The following is a 13002-nucleotide window of genomic DNA, read 5'->3' as shown; positions in this document are numbered from 1 at the left end:
TTCATTTCCATCTAAATTACAACTTTCCCCATTTTTGGAAAAAGACAGAGAGGTTAGCATTATTTAACAAATCACCACAGGAACGAGCTGAGATAATACGCTAAACGATATCTTCTTCTTCACACAGTTTCCACTGTGTTCAACATAAACAGTTTGTGATGATACAGCTGTGAACTCAAGAAAACACACTAACAAATGTTTACTTCTCTCTACAGAGTTAAAAGCCCCACAAACATTATGGGCAAACTCTGAGCACAATTTTGCTTTTCGAATAACCTGTGAACTTAAAAACTACTGCTGTAAACTATATTTTCATTTGTACAACATTAGAAGCCCCACTGAATGCAGGGCATCAAAAAATTAGTTGATACTCATAATGCTCCTCTCCACGGAAATCTTTAGTAAAAGGCGAAAGATTTATACGACTTGAAGAGAAACAAGAGTGAACTGCCTCAGAGAGGAACGAGGATCCAGCCCCTTTCTCCGTCTTAACATCCTCGGTGTCGGTTTATAAATCAACTTTGTGAACTGACACCCCTCATCTGGAGGGCTGATCAAGTCCTAAAGCACGAGCACTGGGGCTGGAAAAGCAGAGGCGTGGTCACACTTTTCCCATAATGCAATGAGAGCAATGGGTAGCAGTTTTTTTTTGTTTCTCAATTATTGTATTTGTAGTCTTAACTGTTTCAGTCCAGTGCTCATGTTTTAGAGTCACTTTAAGTCTTGATCCATGACAGCGAGCACTCCATGGCCTTCCCAAACATGTGGAGGGTGTTTGGGAAGGCCATGGAGTGCTCGCTGGAGTCTGCGGAGGAAGTAACCAAAGCATACGTTGCTGTTCACAACTACCTTTGCTCATCTAACCAACACGAGCGGCTGAGGTACATCCCTGTCAACTTTGCAGATTCTGACAGTGCACCAGTAGAATGGAGGGAAGTTGTTGGTGAAGACAAAAACTTCCATTGCTCCACTTTTGGCAAATTGAATTGTAGGCAACTGGACTTGTATTTGTCTTAGGAAGATGTTTCACCTCTTATTCAAGGGGCTTCATCAGTTCATGCGCATTGGTCTTTCTCGTCCGCACTAGTCTGACAAAGACAGTGGGGTAAGGTCCAGGTATTTAACCTCTGTGGGAGTGTCCACCCTAATGCCTGTGGGTGTGTTCATGCAGGCACTGGTTTCACTTGACCATTGTTGTGGTCTGGTGAAGCGACAGTCGCCAGAGTCACACCAGTCGTACCAGACCACAACAATGGCCAAGTGAAACCAGCACCTAACGACTGTCGTTAACACGACAAGCCTGGTCCTAACCAGAGGCCTGTACCATAAAGCTGGATTTGGGCTTAGCGAGCTAACTTCAGGCTTAACCCTGGCTTTTCTGTACCATAAAGGTGGCTTACTTTTTATCGGGCTACGTTGCCGTGGTAACGTATGCTGAACACCTAACCTGCTCCGGAGCAGGCTAAGTTCAGGACAAGAGCTCAGCAGGTAGAAAAGCCCCACCTACTGACCAATCAGCTCTCTTGGAAAATGGCCTGCCCATTTTCCCTTTCTTCTTCTTTTATAAAATTAAAGTTAATACATTTTAGAATTCTTCTTGTAGGCTATTTTTTTTGTTACTCATGACTGCACTGTCCAACCAAAAATTGATCTTGTAGACTGATGTAGCCTAATGTTTTTTTTTTTTTTTTTTTTTAAATGTTTATGAAAATAAATTAGGGGAATTTAATTCAGAGGGTTAAATAAAAGTTTCATAAAATACACGCCAGCCTCTGGGCTCCTTTAGGTTTCCATTAGTTTGTTCATATTTAGTATTTAGGGAGTCTGCCCTGAAAAGTCCACATGGGAGTTAATGCTAAATGTTTTACAGTCTTTAAGTGACGGTGAAATAATATTTTAACCAGCAGAATAATTACGAGGCGTCAGATGGTTTATAAAATGAAATATCAAAACCAGTTGAATCAAAGTGGCGATTCTGACAAAACTCAAACTGAAGGCAGCGGTCCAGCGAGGGTCGACCCTCACTGTTAGAGAGGGCCAGTTCCTCTGCAGGAGTGTATGGCTGAGTGAGAGACACATTCATTTATTGAACACACACATTACTGTCAGATCTACTCGTGGCGTCATGGTGGGGAAGTAATATTATAATCCCACTAATTTACGCATTGACACAGTCGGCGATTTTTTGCCACCATTCCTTGCGGCTTTTGGCAGCTGCAACTGTGTTGCTTTTTGCCTGGATTATTGATTTATATTCCTCGTATTTATTAATGATTATTGTCTACTCCTCGTATGCGGCTTGGGTAGATTTTTCCATGTCTGCGATTGGTCGCATGCAGCAAACTCCCCCCTTTTTATGTGAGCGCGCACAGATCTAGATTGGAAAGCCTGGGTTGAATTAGTGAGTTGATAGCCGGCTTTATGGTACCGAAAATCCTGAGTGCTGATGTCTCGTTAAGTGAAGCCAGATAAGTAAGAGAAAGCCCGACTATGTTAATCTAGCTTTAGGCCTCAGATCCTAGCACTTTAAAAGAACATAAACGTCCATGAGTTGCTTCATCTCTCTCATCAGTCTTTTAGCGAATCTTGTGGCAACTCCTGTAATGGCCCTTTCCCATTAGTATCTACTCGGCTCGACTCTACTCGCCTCGACACGGTTTAGGTGGTTTTCCATTACAACTGAGTAGCACCTCGCCGTGGGTGGAGTTGTCATAGCAAGGCGGCGCACCGTCCAGCTCCCTCTGGATTCTTTGGGCCGCCACCAAGCACAGAAAAGTCTCCACGTCTTTATTTGACCGCGGTAGCGGTTTGCTTGCCATTTTCCGACTTTGACAGCTTCACTGACGATCAATGAGCACGGCCGCTGTTGCCGTTTTTTTTTTTTTTTTTTTTTAATGTCGGGTTTTGTTTTCGTGCGGGAGTCGCTCTCGTCACTCCCTGTCCAATCAGTTGTCTGCACGGTGTTTACGTCACATTTTCAGCTTGACTCAGCTCGCTTGGAACCCCAGCTGAGTAGGTCCTAAAATGGGACCTGCTAGCAGGTACTACCACCTAATGGAAAAGCTCTTAAACCGAGTAGAGTCGAGCCGAGTTGAGCTGACTAGGTACTAGTGGAAAAGGGGCATAAGAAGCTGCCCGCATACATCCTGAAATTGGCGTAGAGGTTTTGACTTGATTGCCGATCCTCCCTGATCTCATCGAGCCTCTTCAGAAGGGCGGCCTCCACAGCATCTATCTCTGGGGCACGCTTTCTTGCTTTTCTTTTGCTTTTCCTGGACTCAGAGGGAAGTTGGTGTCGGTGCTGCGGTGGGAAACATAATTCTTAAGCCAGCCAAGACGTTTTATAACGGCCGGGCAAAATATATCCTCTGCCCCGTCCCTGCTCCGCTTCTCAAGCATTTTCCGTCTAGTGCAAATATACCGATTGCGGATTGCCTTCCAATTCTTCTGGCAAGTCTCTCCATCGACCCCCAGGACTCCTCCGATCTGTCGCCAGCTGTTAAGACAAGCTTGCTTGTCACTATGCAACCAAGTTATGACATCAGTCAATATGCCATTCTTTTCAACAAACTGTACACTCATTCCACAGAACAAAATGATAAAAATCCAACCAAAATCATTGGATCTGTGATGATTTAACTACTAGTTGGCAATCAACAGGCGCAGAACTTCAATGGAATTTTTTTAGACAACTCAAAATTCTGAAAAACATGCTGGATATTGAGCATCATGGCACACTTACACACACAACCAACCGACGGTAACCAACGGATTTCAAAGCTGCTCATCATCATCTGTGGTAAGTGACAGTGACTTTGGTGGTACTCTGGATGCACTGCGAGCCCATCTCTTTGTGAGCATCAAAGGAGACATGCGTTGTCTTCCACCAACTGAAGATGCCTTCCTATTACACCTTCGCCGAGCCCTGCATCAGTTGGCTGTGTGTAAGCGGGCACACCTGGTTAAGCCAACCTACCCAGCTGCAACTGATTTTGGGAGACAACTTGTCAATGGCAAATTGGTGGCAACGATGATGCTGAAAGAGGCAAAACCTTCAGAACTCAAGCACAGCAAATACTGCCGTTGCAAGAAAAGCATGTGTTCCCGGGGATGCTGCTGTGCAAGAACCAATGTGAAGTGTGGCATTGCATGTCTCTGCACCGGGGACCCAAACAGATGTTCAAGGATTGAACTTGCGCTTGAAGACAGGGACGCTTTAGTAGGCCGTGTGTGTGTGTGTGTGTTTGTTGAAACAGTTTGTTGAAAAGAATGGCATATTGACTGATGTCATAACTTGGTGGAATAATTGATTGCCAATGAAGTAAAGATGAAAATATTGGAAAAAAGTGAGAAAACGCCTGATTTTCCAGCAGAGCAGACCCTCCAATTATTGGTCCTTAGGGTCAAAGTTAACAGAAAAAACACAAATAAAAAGTATGGCAGACCATGTCAGGTTCAACCCAATTTATTGAGCTTTTGAATGTCACTTTCCAACCAGCAGCCCCGCCCCTTGGGGCGATCTCAGTTAGATTGAAAATCGCCCTAGACCCCCCCCTCAGGGCATTTTCAATGGAAAAAAATATTGTCTTATGTTCTTGATATAGCTGTACAAAAATACCACCATGTGTACAATTCATGTCTGGTGTTGCCATCTAGTGATTGAACAGGAAAACCACATTAAACAACTGTAAAGTTAGCTATCTGACTTTTATTTATTATTATTTTACCCATTGAATGGGTCATCTTAGCCATCATCGCAATAGTCCCCCCCCCGGAAATTTGTCAGGAGCCGTCACTGGTGCTACAGCTTTGCAACTTTCACCAAAATGTAGCCCCAATGTTGAAGAAACTTTTGTGCACTTAAACCTATTGCAAATTATGAAATCCACCACTTTGTTTTTTCAGAAACTATAAAACTTATTAAACCTATCTCCTCCCACAATTTTTGCTCAAATGTCACCAAACTAGTTACAGAGCATCTTCAGACTGTCCTACACAAATGATCCACACAGATTTTTGATTTATCAAAAATTGAGCCTACAGTGCATCAAAATGTTTGACTGTAAACAGTACTGTAAACGTACACTTAAAAATTCTTGGTAAATAAATCTTAAATGTTGACAAAATTTTGGAGTCATGGTAGATGATGTGTGGCAAATTTCAGAATTTTATCTCAAAAACCCAATTTTTGATAGCATTTTGAATTTTGCTCTCATGTGAACAATAGGAGTCAATGCAAGAATGGCATTTTTAAACATCAGTTTTTCACTTATGGAACAAATCAATCATTGTTAAAAACAAATGATCAACATCTCCATGCTGTCTAGATGCACTATGTGTATTTTCAGATTTTTGTCTTAATAACTGAATTTTTGACAGCTGTTTAAAATCTGTCTTTCCATGCATGGATGGCTGCTGTCCTGCACGTCAGTGATTGGCTCAGTCAGTTTGTGAAGCTACACATGAATTGACACTTGCCAGTTAGCTCAGAGCGATAGTGTGTTGTCCTTCATGCCAAAAATTGTGAGTTCAAATCTCAACTGATGCAAAATGCACATCAGAATGCCACCTTCCATTTTTCATCTTCCTATTCTCCACTTGTTGCTCAGAATTGTCTAAAATTTCCCGGCCCCAGCCATTGCTGCGCAGCAGCTATAATTCAAGATGAAATTGAATGTGCCCTCTACACCCTTTTTTCCAATTCAGTGAAAATTTAAGGGTTCATGAATAATTCTTGATGTTGTAACTGTTTCTTTGGAAACTGTTTGGAAACTCAATGGCAGATATTATAGAGGAGAAAAGACTTTCGAAACGCAGAAGTGTGTGGTCACAATTTACCCATAATGCAGTGTGCAATGGGTATGTTTTTTCCTGCCTTAGTCAGCTCAGGATGAGATGAATGAAGTGGTGTCAGTTCAGAAAGTTGGTATATAAACCGACACCGAGGATGTTAAGACGGAGAAAGGGGCTGGATCCTCGTTCCTCTCTGAGGCAGTTCACTCTTGTTTCTCTTCAGATCGTATAAATCTTTCGCCTTTTACTAAAGATTTCCGTGGAGAGGAGCATTATGAGTATCAACTAATTTTTTGATGCCCTGCATTCAGTGGGGCTTCCCATGTTGTGCAAATAAAAGCATAGTTTACACAATTAGTTATTAAGATCACAGAACATTTTGAAAGCAAAGTTGTGCTCACAGTCTCCCCATAATGCTTGTAGGGCTTTTAACACTGTGGAGAAGTAAGAATTTGTTAGTGTGTTTTCTTCAGCTGTATCATCACAAACTGTTTAGGCTGAACACAGTGGAAACTGTGTGAAGAAGAAGATATTATTTAGTGTATTATCTCAGCTCGTTCCTGTGGTGATTTGTTAAATCATGCTCACCTCTCTGCCTTTTTCTACAAATGGGGTGAAGTTGTAATTTAGATGGAAATTAAATCTATCTTTTACATAAGTTTTTTTTTTTTAATTACATTTTTAGTGCAATGCAGATGAGGGTATTATATAGGAGAATTTTTTTTGAAAAGCAGAGGTGTGGTCACACTTTTCCCATAATGCAACAAGAGCAGTGCTCGCAGTTTTTTTTTTTTCTTTTTTATGTTGTTGTTTGAATCATTTCTGTCCAGTGATTGTGCTTTAAGTCTTGATCTGCCCTCTTGATGAGATGAATGAAGTGGTGTCAGCTCAGAAAGTTGGTTTATAAACCAACACCGAGGATGTTAAGACGGAGAAAGGGGCTGGATCCTCATTCGTCTCTGAGGCAGTTCACTCTTGTTTCTCTTCAGACCGTATAAATCTTTCGCCTTTTACTAAAGATTTCCGTGGAGAGGAACATTATGAGTATTTACTAATTTTTTGATGCCCTGTGTTTAACAGGGCTTCCAGTGATGTGAAAAATAAGATAATTAATGTCTTGTTTTATGTGACAGCAAACAGCTTCTCATTAATCTGTAGGCTGCAAATTAGTTGCTTCAAATCGCGCTCACCTCTCTGTCTTAGTCCTCAGTGGGTGAAGTTTGAATTGATATTTAAATGAAATGTTCGTTTTCGCCAAGTTTTTTTGTTTTGTTTTGAATTCAAAAATTTCTGAAGTGAATTACAACAGCAGGTCTCATGTAGGAGAGCAAAATGTTTGAAAAGCAGAGGCGGAGTCATACTTTTGCCATAATACCACGAGAGCAATGGGTAGCATTTTTTTTTTTTTTTTAATTATTTATTTTGTAGCTTGAGTATGAAAACCAAACCCCCCATTTTTTAAAAAAAAACAAAAACCTGGCAACAGCGACCGTGCGCATTGATCATCGCTGAAGTTGGCAAAGTTGGAAAATGGCAAGCAAACCGGTACCGTGGTCAAATGAAGAGGTGGAGACTTTTCTGTGCTTGGTGGTGGGGCAGCCTTGCTATGACGACTCCACCCACGATGAGGTGGTACTCAGTTGTAATGGAAAACACCTGAAACCGAAAATCGCCAATAGAGTCACTTTAAGACTTGATCTGTCCTCCTGATGAGATGGATGAAGTGGTGTCAGTTCAGAAAGGAGCATTATGAGTATCAGCTAATTTTTTTAATGCCCTGCATTTAATGGGGCTTCTAATATTGTGCAAATAAAATTGTAATTTATAGCAGTAAGTTAACAAACTATTCATAAAGGGTTTTTTTTTTTTTTAAGTTACATTTTTAGTGCAATGCAGCTGAGGGTATTATATAGGAGAACTTTTTTTGAAAAGCAGAGGTGTGATCACACTTCCCCCATAATGCAACAAGAGCAACAGGTCACTTTTTTTTTTTTTTTTTTTATTATAATTTTTTTGTTTTTGTTGCTTGAATCATTTCTGTCCAGTGCTTGTGCTTTAAGTCTTGATCTGCCCTCCTGATGAGATGGATGAAGTGGTGTCAGTTCACAAAGGTGATTTCTAAACCGACACAGAGGATGTTAAGACAGAGAAAGGGGCTGGATCCTCGTTCCTCTCTGAGGCAGTTCACTCTTGATTCTCTTCAGATCGTATAAATCTTACGCCTTTTACTAAAGATTTCCGTGGAGAGGAGCGTTATGAGTATCAACTAATTTTTTAATGCCCTGCGTTTAATAGGGCTTCTAATGTTGTGCAAGAAAAGAAGTCATCAACAACTCACTATAAAGGTTTGTTTCAGGTTGAGTGAAATTGTTGGGACCTACAGATTTACAGATTCAATTCTAATGATGATACAGTGGGAAATGGAGAAATATACACATTATTATTTGGGTTTTTTTGTTCACATCATTGCTACCTAGGACACTTGCTTTTGTAGCTTGAATCATTTCTGTCCAGTGCTCTTGTTTTAGTGTCACTTTAAGACTTGATCTGCCATCAGGATGCGTTTCAAGTAATTTTTGATGCCCTGCATTCAGCAGTTTCTAGCAGTGTTGTGCAAGTTCATAGTTCTCATGAACTAGTTCAAAGTTCAGTTCACACAGTATAAATATGAATAGTTCACGTTCATAGTTCACCATTTCAATTTTGAACTAGTTCAAAGTTCAGTTCATTTCAATTTTTTTAGGTGAAAAGTGAGAATGAAAGACTGACCTTGTTTTTAAAAGAAAACTGACATCCATCACCAACTAAAACTGTTCACTGTTTACAATTATGTATTGTCCTAGTGGAATTGTAGAACAATATTGAATATAAAGTGGTTTTCTTTATTTATGCTTTTTAGCCTATGCATGTTTATTTCTTCACACCCTGCAAACAAAAGCCACAACAAATTATAGTGTTGTTTCATGCAATTAAATAAATTATATCAATCAATTATATTCTATCACATAAAATGGATTAAGTTATTGCATATGGAACAAATGTGTGGATAATGGACACAATTTTGTTTTGTTTTGTTTTATTCATCTGTTTCCTCAATACTGTTCCTCTAGAAAAGGACTTCAATTAAGAAATAAATCATAAAATCATAAATTCTTTTACCAATTGAGGTACTATTAACTTTTCAGATTACCTCTTTCATTGAATATTAAAGAAAGAAAAAAAAATATGCTCCAACATTCTGAAATATTGCTTAGGCAGCTTGACAAATTGGCAATGACATCATACTGCATTTGAACAACATTAAATAAATCTTTAGGATCCCCAGGATGCTTTTTTACTCTTAATCAACTGCATCACCCATGTAGAAGTAGGTGTTCTTCTGTAATGGGAATGTGAACACTTTCCCAAACTCTGAGTAAACAAACATGAAAAAAACAAACAAACACGTGTTCTTATTTAGCTATGTTCACCAGCAAGAAAAGAAATGCTCCATAGTGCTGAAAAAGCTTAACGAATCCTAGTGTCATACTGCATTTGAACAACAGAAAATATCTTTATGGTCTCCAGGATGCTTTAAAATAATAAAAAAAAAAACTCCTTATCAAATGCATCACCCCTGTAGATCTAAGTGATGCTCTGTAATGGGACTATGTCACTGTAAACACAATAAACAAAAAGTAAGCATGAGGAAAAAGCTTCTTATTTTGCTACACCATTAACGTTGTAACATCTGTTAATGAAATTTTAAGCCCCCACAAAAATCACAATATTGGATGAGCAGTCCACTCTGAAGTCCACAGACTAGGCTTACTGTTTTCACTTAAGTCCAGACTACTGTTTTTTGTTGACATTTAAAAGCAATTGCTTCTCAAAGTTTGCATCACCCAATCTGTTTCTCCTGGGCCTAAATATCTGGCCACCAGTACTGAATAGCCTCTCCACTGGAGCGCTTGAGGGGATTGCTGTGTTGTATTTGACGAACAGCTTTTTCAGTGTGGGTAGGAGCATGTACTCAGTGAACTCATCAGTGGTCTGTGCATCCAGGTAGATGTCCACCTCAGATTTTTTGACACTTGATGGGATGCGGTTGAACTTGAAAAAGGACGAAGCACTGCTTTTCCTCTCAAGTTCAGAGGGCTGGGCTTGATCAGAGTCATTAGCCATGTCAACAGACTGAAACTCTTGCTTCAACATCACTCGGTATTGCAAGCGCTTAATCTCGTCCTCCACCCAGTCCAGCTTGAACGCTGGGAGCAGTATAGCTGCTAGTATGTGTTCTTTCTTATCAAGCATGCCCTCCAGTCTTGTTGAGAGTGACTGCATCATGTTCTGGATGAGGGGACGGCATACAGTCAGACCTTGTGTAGCAGTAGGCTTTAAACTCTCTTTCAACAGTCCATTCAAATCACTTTTCAACTGCACAATAGTGGGTGCCAAGTACCCAAGGAATGTGTTTTTCTCCCCCTGAAGGATGTTTAGTGCAGATGCTAAGGGGCTCATTACACTCACAAACTTGTGTATAAAGTCAATTTCTTCTGGAGTGAACCGACGAAGACCAAACTCATCACAGATGGTGTGCAGAAGGAGTCTGTCATATGCAGGAATAGGATCCATAGACAAACTGCTGGCCTGGGGAGTTAAGGTGGCTATGTGAGACAGTCGCTGCATGGAGAAGAACATAGAGTTCCAACGAGTGTCATTTGGAGTGACAAAGCTAATCCCAAGCTTTTCCTCAACAAAATCTGAGGCTTTTGGACTTCGTTTTACTCTGTTCCACAGTGCAGATGCTTTTGAAAACACAGGCCTCGCTAGTGTTTTGTACTGTTGATCAGTTACCTTTTCTGTGTCTTTGGCAACCAGATTTAAGGTGTGAGCCAAGCACCTTCTGTGGGGGGGGAGACAAGGATCCTCTAAAGCTGAGAAAGGTGCAGGCTCAATCCCATCATCATCATCATCTTCATCTTCACAAGCAGGGGCAGACTCTGATTCATTATCTTCAGTTGCTTCATCAGCTGCTGCTGCATTAATAGCAACACTCTCTCCAAAACAGTTAAATGCTTTCACAAAATTTGAAGCATTGTCAGTCACTGTGCACACAATCTTGTTTTGAATTTTAAATTCCTTATACACATCTGCCAACACTTTTGCCAGCACATCATGTGTGTGTGCTCCTCTGACACGGCGGCATGCAAGAGCTGCTGATCTCCTGTGTGACACATCATTTTTGTCAAGCCAATGAATGGTAATGCCCATAAATCCCTTGTTGACAGCTGACCAGCAGTCTGCTGTTGTGCATACATAGTCTATCTCAGCAAGTTCAGCTTTTAGGTTAGTGATAACCTCACTGAATTCTTTATTTAACAGTCCCTGCACCTGCCTTCTTGAAGGCACACGCCTGCTTGGTTGCAAACCAATCACTAGCTTGATGAAGGAGGGTTTTTCAACCTTACTCAGAGGCTGTAAATCTCCAACAATGTAGTCCATTATCAATTTGTCTACGTGTTGCTGGGAAATCATACCCCTGAAGGCTGCAGGCAGTGTGACTTGGGTCGTTTGGGGCTGGCAGGGGGTGTTCTTGCCCTTTCCTGATAACTTTTTGTGATTGTCAAGGACTTGCAGATATTTTTTCACGCTGGACGGATCCTTCAACTCCAAATGCCTTTTCAAATTTGAAGTTGACGAGGCTGACATGCGGACTTGTTTTTTCAGCGCAGGTGGACATGACTTGCACAGAAAAGTTAAATTTTTACTGTCGGAATCGATGGGAGACAATACATAAAATTCGCGTAAATACTCATAAGCGGAGGCAGCTGCGCCTGCAGCGTCTTCATCTTCACCTGCCATTTCATTTGACTGCACCGGGCCGGCGTTGCCATTGGATTGCTGGTTTGTTATGCTAGTAGTGTGTGCAATGCTTCGCGGGTAATGCAGTGAAGCAAGTCGAGTACTTTATGTGTAGCGCTGCCCGCTGGTAAAATGTGGGCAGTGACAACAACATGCTGTTGCAGCAGGAGTGCAAATATCTCTCGTCAGGAGAAGGGAAATTCCATAATAACTGGACCAAAACATTGGCGCTGACTCTCACATAATCTTAACGAGTTCACGTTCAAGTTCTTTATTTACAAATACGTTGCGTTCAGTTCAACGTTCTTAGAAAAATGAACGTGTTCAGTGAACGCGTTCTTTTGAACTCGTTCACGCACAACACTGGTTTCTAGTTATGTGAAAATAAAAGCAAAGTTTAACTGTTTGACACAGTTGATGTATTCAGAGAGAAACATGTCTTGAGTCCCTTTAATTTAGTCATCCTGTTCATTCTTGTGGCAAACAAAAGAGCAGAGTGTTAGGTTGTGAATCAAGTTAAGTGAAAGTGAAGATTATTACAGGTAATCAGCAATGATAGGAAGCAAATACTTCAAGTTAAAAAAAGATGCAACAATATGTTTGTTTCTCCATTTTTCTCCATATCATCATTGGAAGTTGATCTGTAAAATCTCTCTAGATTATGATAATCCCACTCAATGTCAAGTACCACTGTATTTAGTATACTAATTTTTTAATGTTATTTTGCACAAGACTGGGGGCCCTGCTTTAACGCAGGGCGTCAAAAAAGTAGTTGATACTCATAATGTTCCTCTCCACGGAAATCTTTAGTAAAAGGCGAAAGATTTATACGATCTGAAAAGAAACAAGAGTGAACTGCCTTAACATCCTCGGTGTCGGTTTATAAATCAACTTTGTGAATGACACCACTTCATTTATCTCACCAGGAGGGCAGATCAAGTCTTAAAGTGACTCTAAAACAATTTACCCATTGCTCTTGTTGCATTATGGGAAAAGTGTGACCACGCCTCTGCTTTTCAAAAAAATTATTTTCTCCTTCGTAATACCTGCAATTGCGTCACACTAAAAGAAAACAAAAAAACAAAAAACAAAATAAAACAAAACAAATAAAAAAACTTGTATAAAAGACACATTTCATTTCCATCTAAATTACAACTTTCCCCATTTGTAGAAAAAGACAGAGAGATTAGCAGGATTTAACAAACCACGACAGGAACGAGCTGAGATAATACGCTAAACGATATCTTCTTCTTCACACAGTTTCCACTGTGTTCAACATAAACAGTTTGTGATGATACAGCTGTGAACTCAATAAAACACACTAACAAATATTTACTTCTCTACAGAGTTAAAAGCCCCACAGAC

The 13002-nt window shown here is 40.4% G+C and overlaps 5 non-coding genes across 5 annotated transcripts; 3 read left to right on the top strand and 2 right to left on the bottom strand.

Moving 5' to 3' along the window:
* Positions 1 to 331: 331 nt before the first annotated feature.
* On the bottom strand, positions 332 to 446 carry LOC115362801 (U5 spliceosomal RNA). The gene has a single exon (XR_003928534.1). It is a non-coding gene; the product is annotated as a U5 spliceosomal RNA (small nuclear RNA).
* Positions 447 to 5996: 5550 nt separating this feature from the next.
* LOC115362797 (U5 spliceosomal RNA) lies at positions 5997 to 6111 on the top strand. The gene has a single exon (XR_003928530.1). It is a non-coding gene; the product is annotated as a U5 spliceosomal RNA (small nuclear RNA).
* Positions 6112 to 6762: 651 nt separating this feature from the next.
* Positions 6763 to 6877, top strand: LOC115362780 (U5 spliceosomal RNA). The gene has a single exon (XR_003928514.1). It is a non-coding gene; the product is annotated as a U5 spliceosomal RNA (small nuclear RNA).
* Positions 6878 to 7977: 1100 nt separating this feature from the next.
* Positions 7978 to 8092, top strand: LOC115362822 (U5 spliceosomal RNA). Its single transcript, XR_003928553.1, has one exon. It is a non-coding gene; the product is annotated as a U5 spliceosomal RNA (small nuclear RNA).
* A 4283-nt stretch (positions 8093 to 12375) lies between these two features.
* LOC115362817 (U5 spliceosomal RNA) lies at positions 12376 to 12491 on the bottom strand. The gene has a single exon (XR_003928549.1). It is a non-coding gene; the product is annotated as a U5 spliceosomal RNA (small nuclear RNA).
* Between the last annotated feature and the right edge of the window lie 511 nt (positions 12492 to 13002).

This window comes from Myripristis murdjan, chromosome 7 (genome assembly GCF_902150065.1).
Source record: "Myripristis murdjan chromosome 7, fMyrMur1.1, whole genome shotgun sequence".
In the NCBI taxonomy this organism is placed as follows: Eukaryota; Metazoa; Chordata; class Actinopteri; order Holocentriformes; family Holocentridae; genus Myripristis; species Myripristis murdjan.
This window is presented reverse-complemented; position numbering and strand designations above follow the sequence as displayed.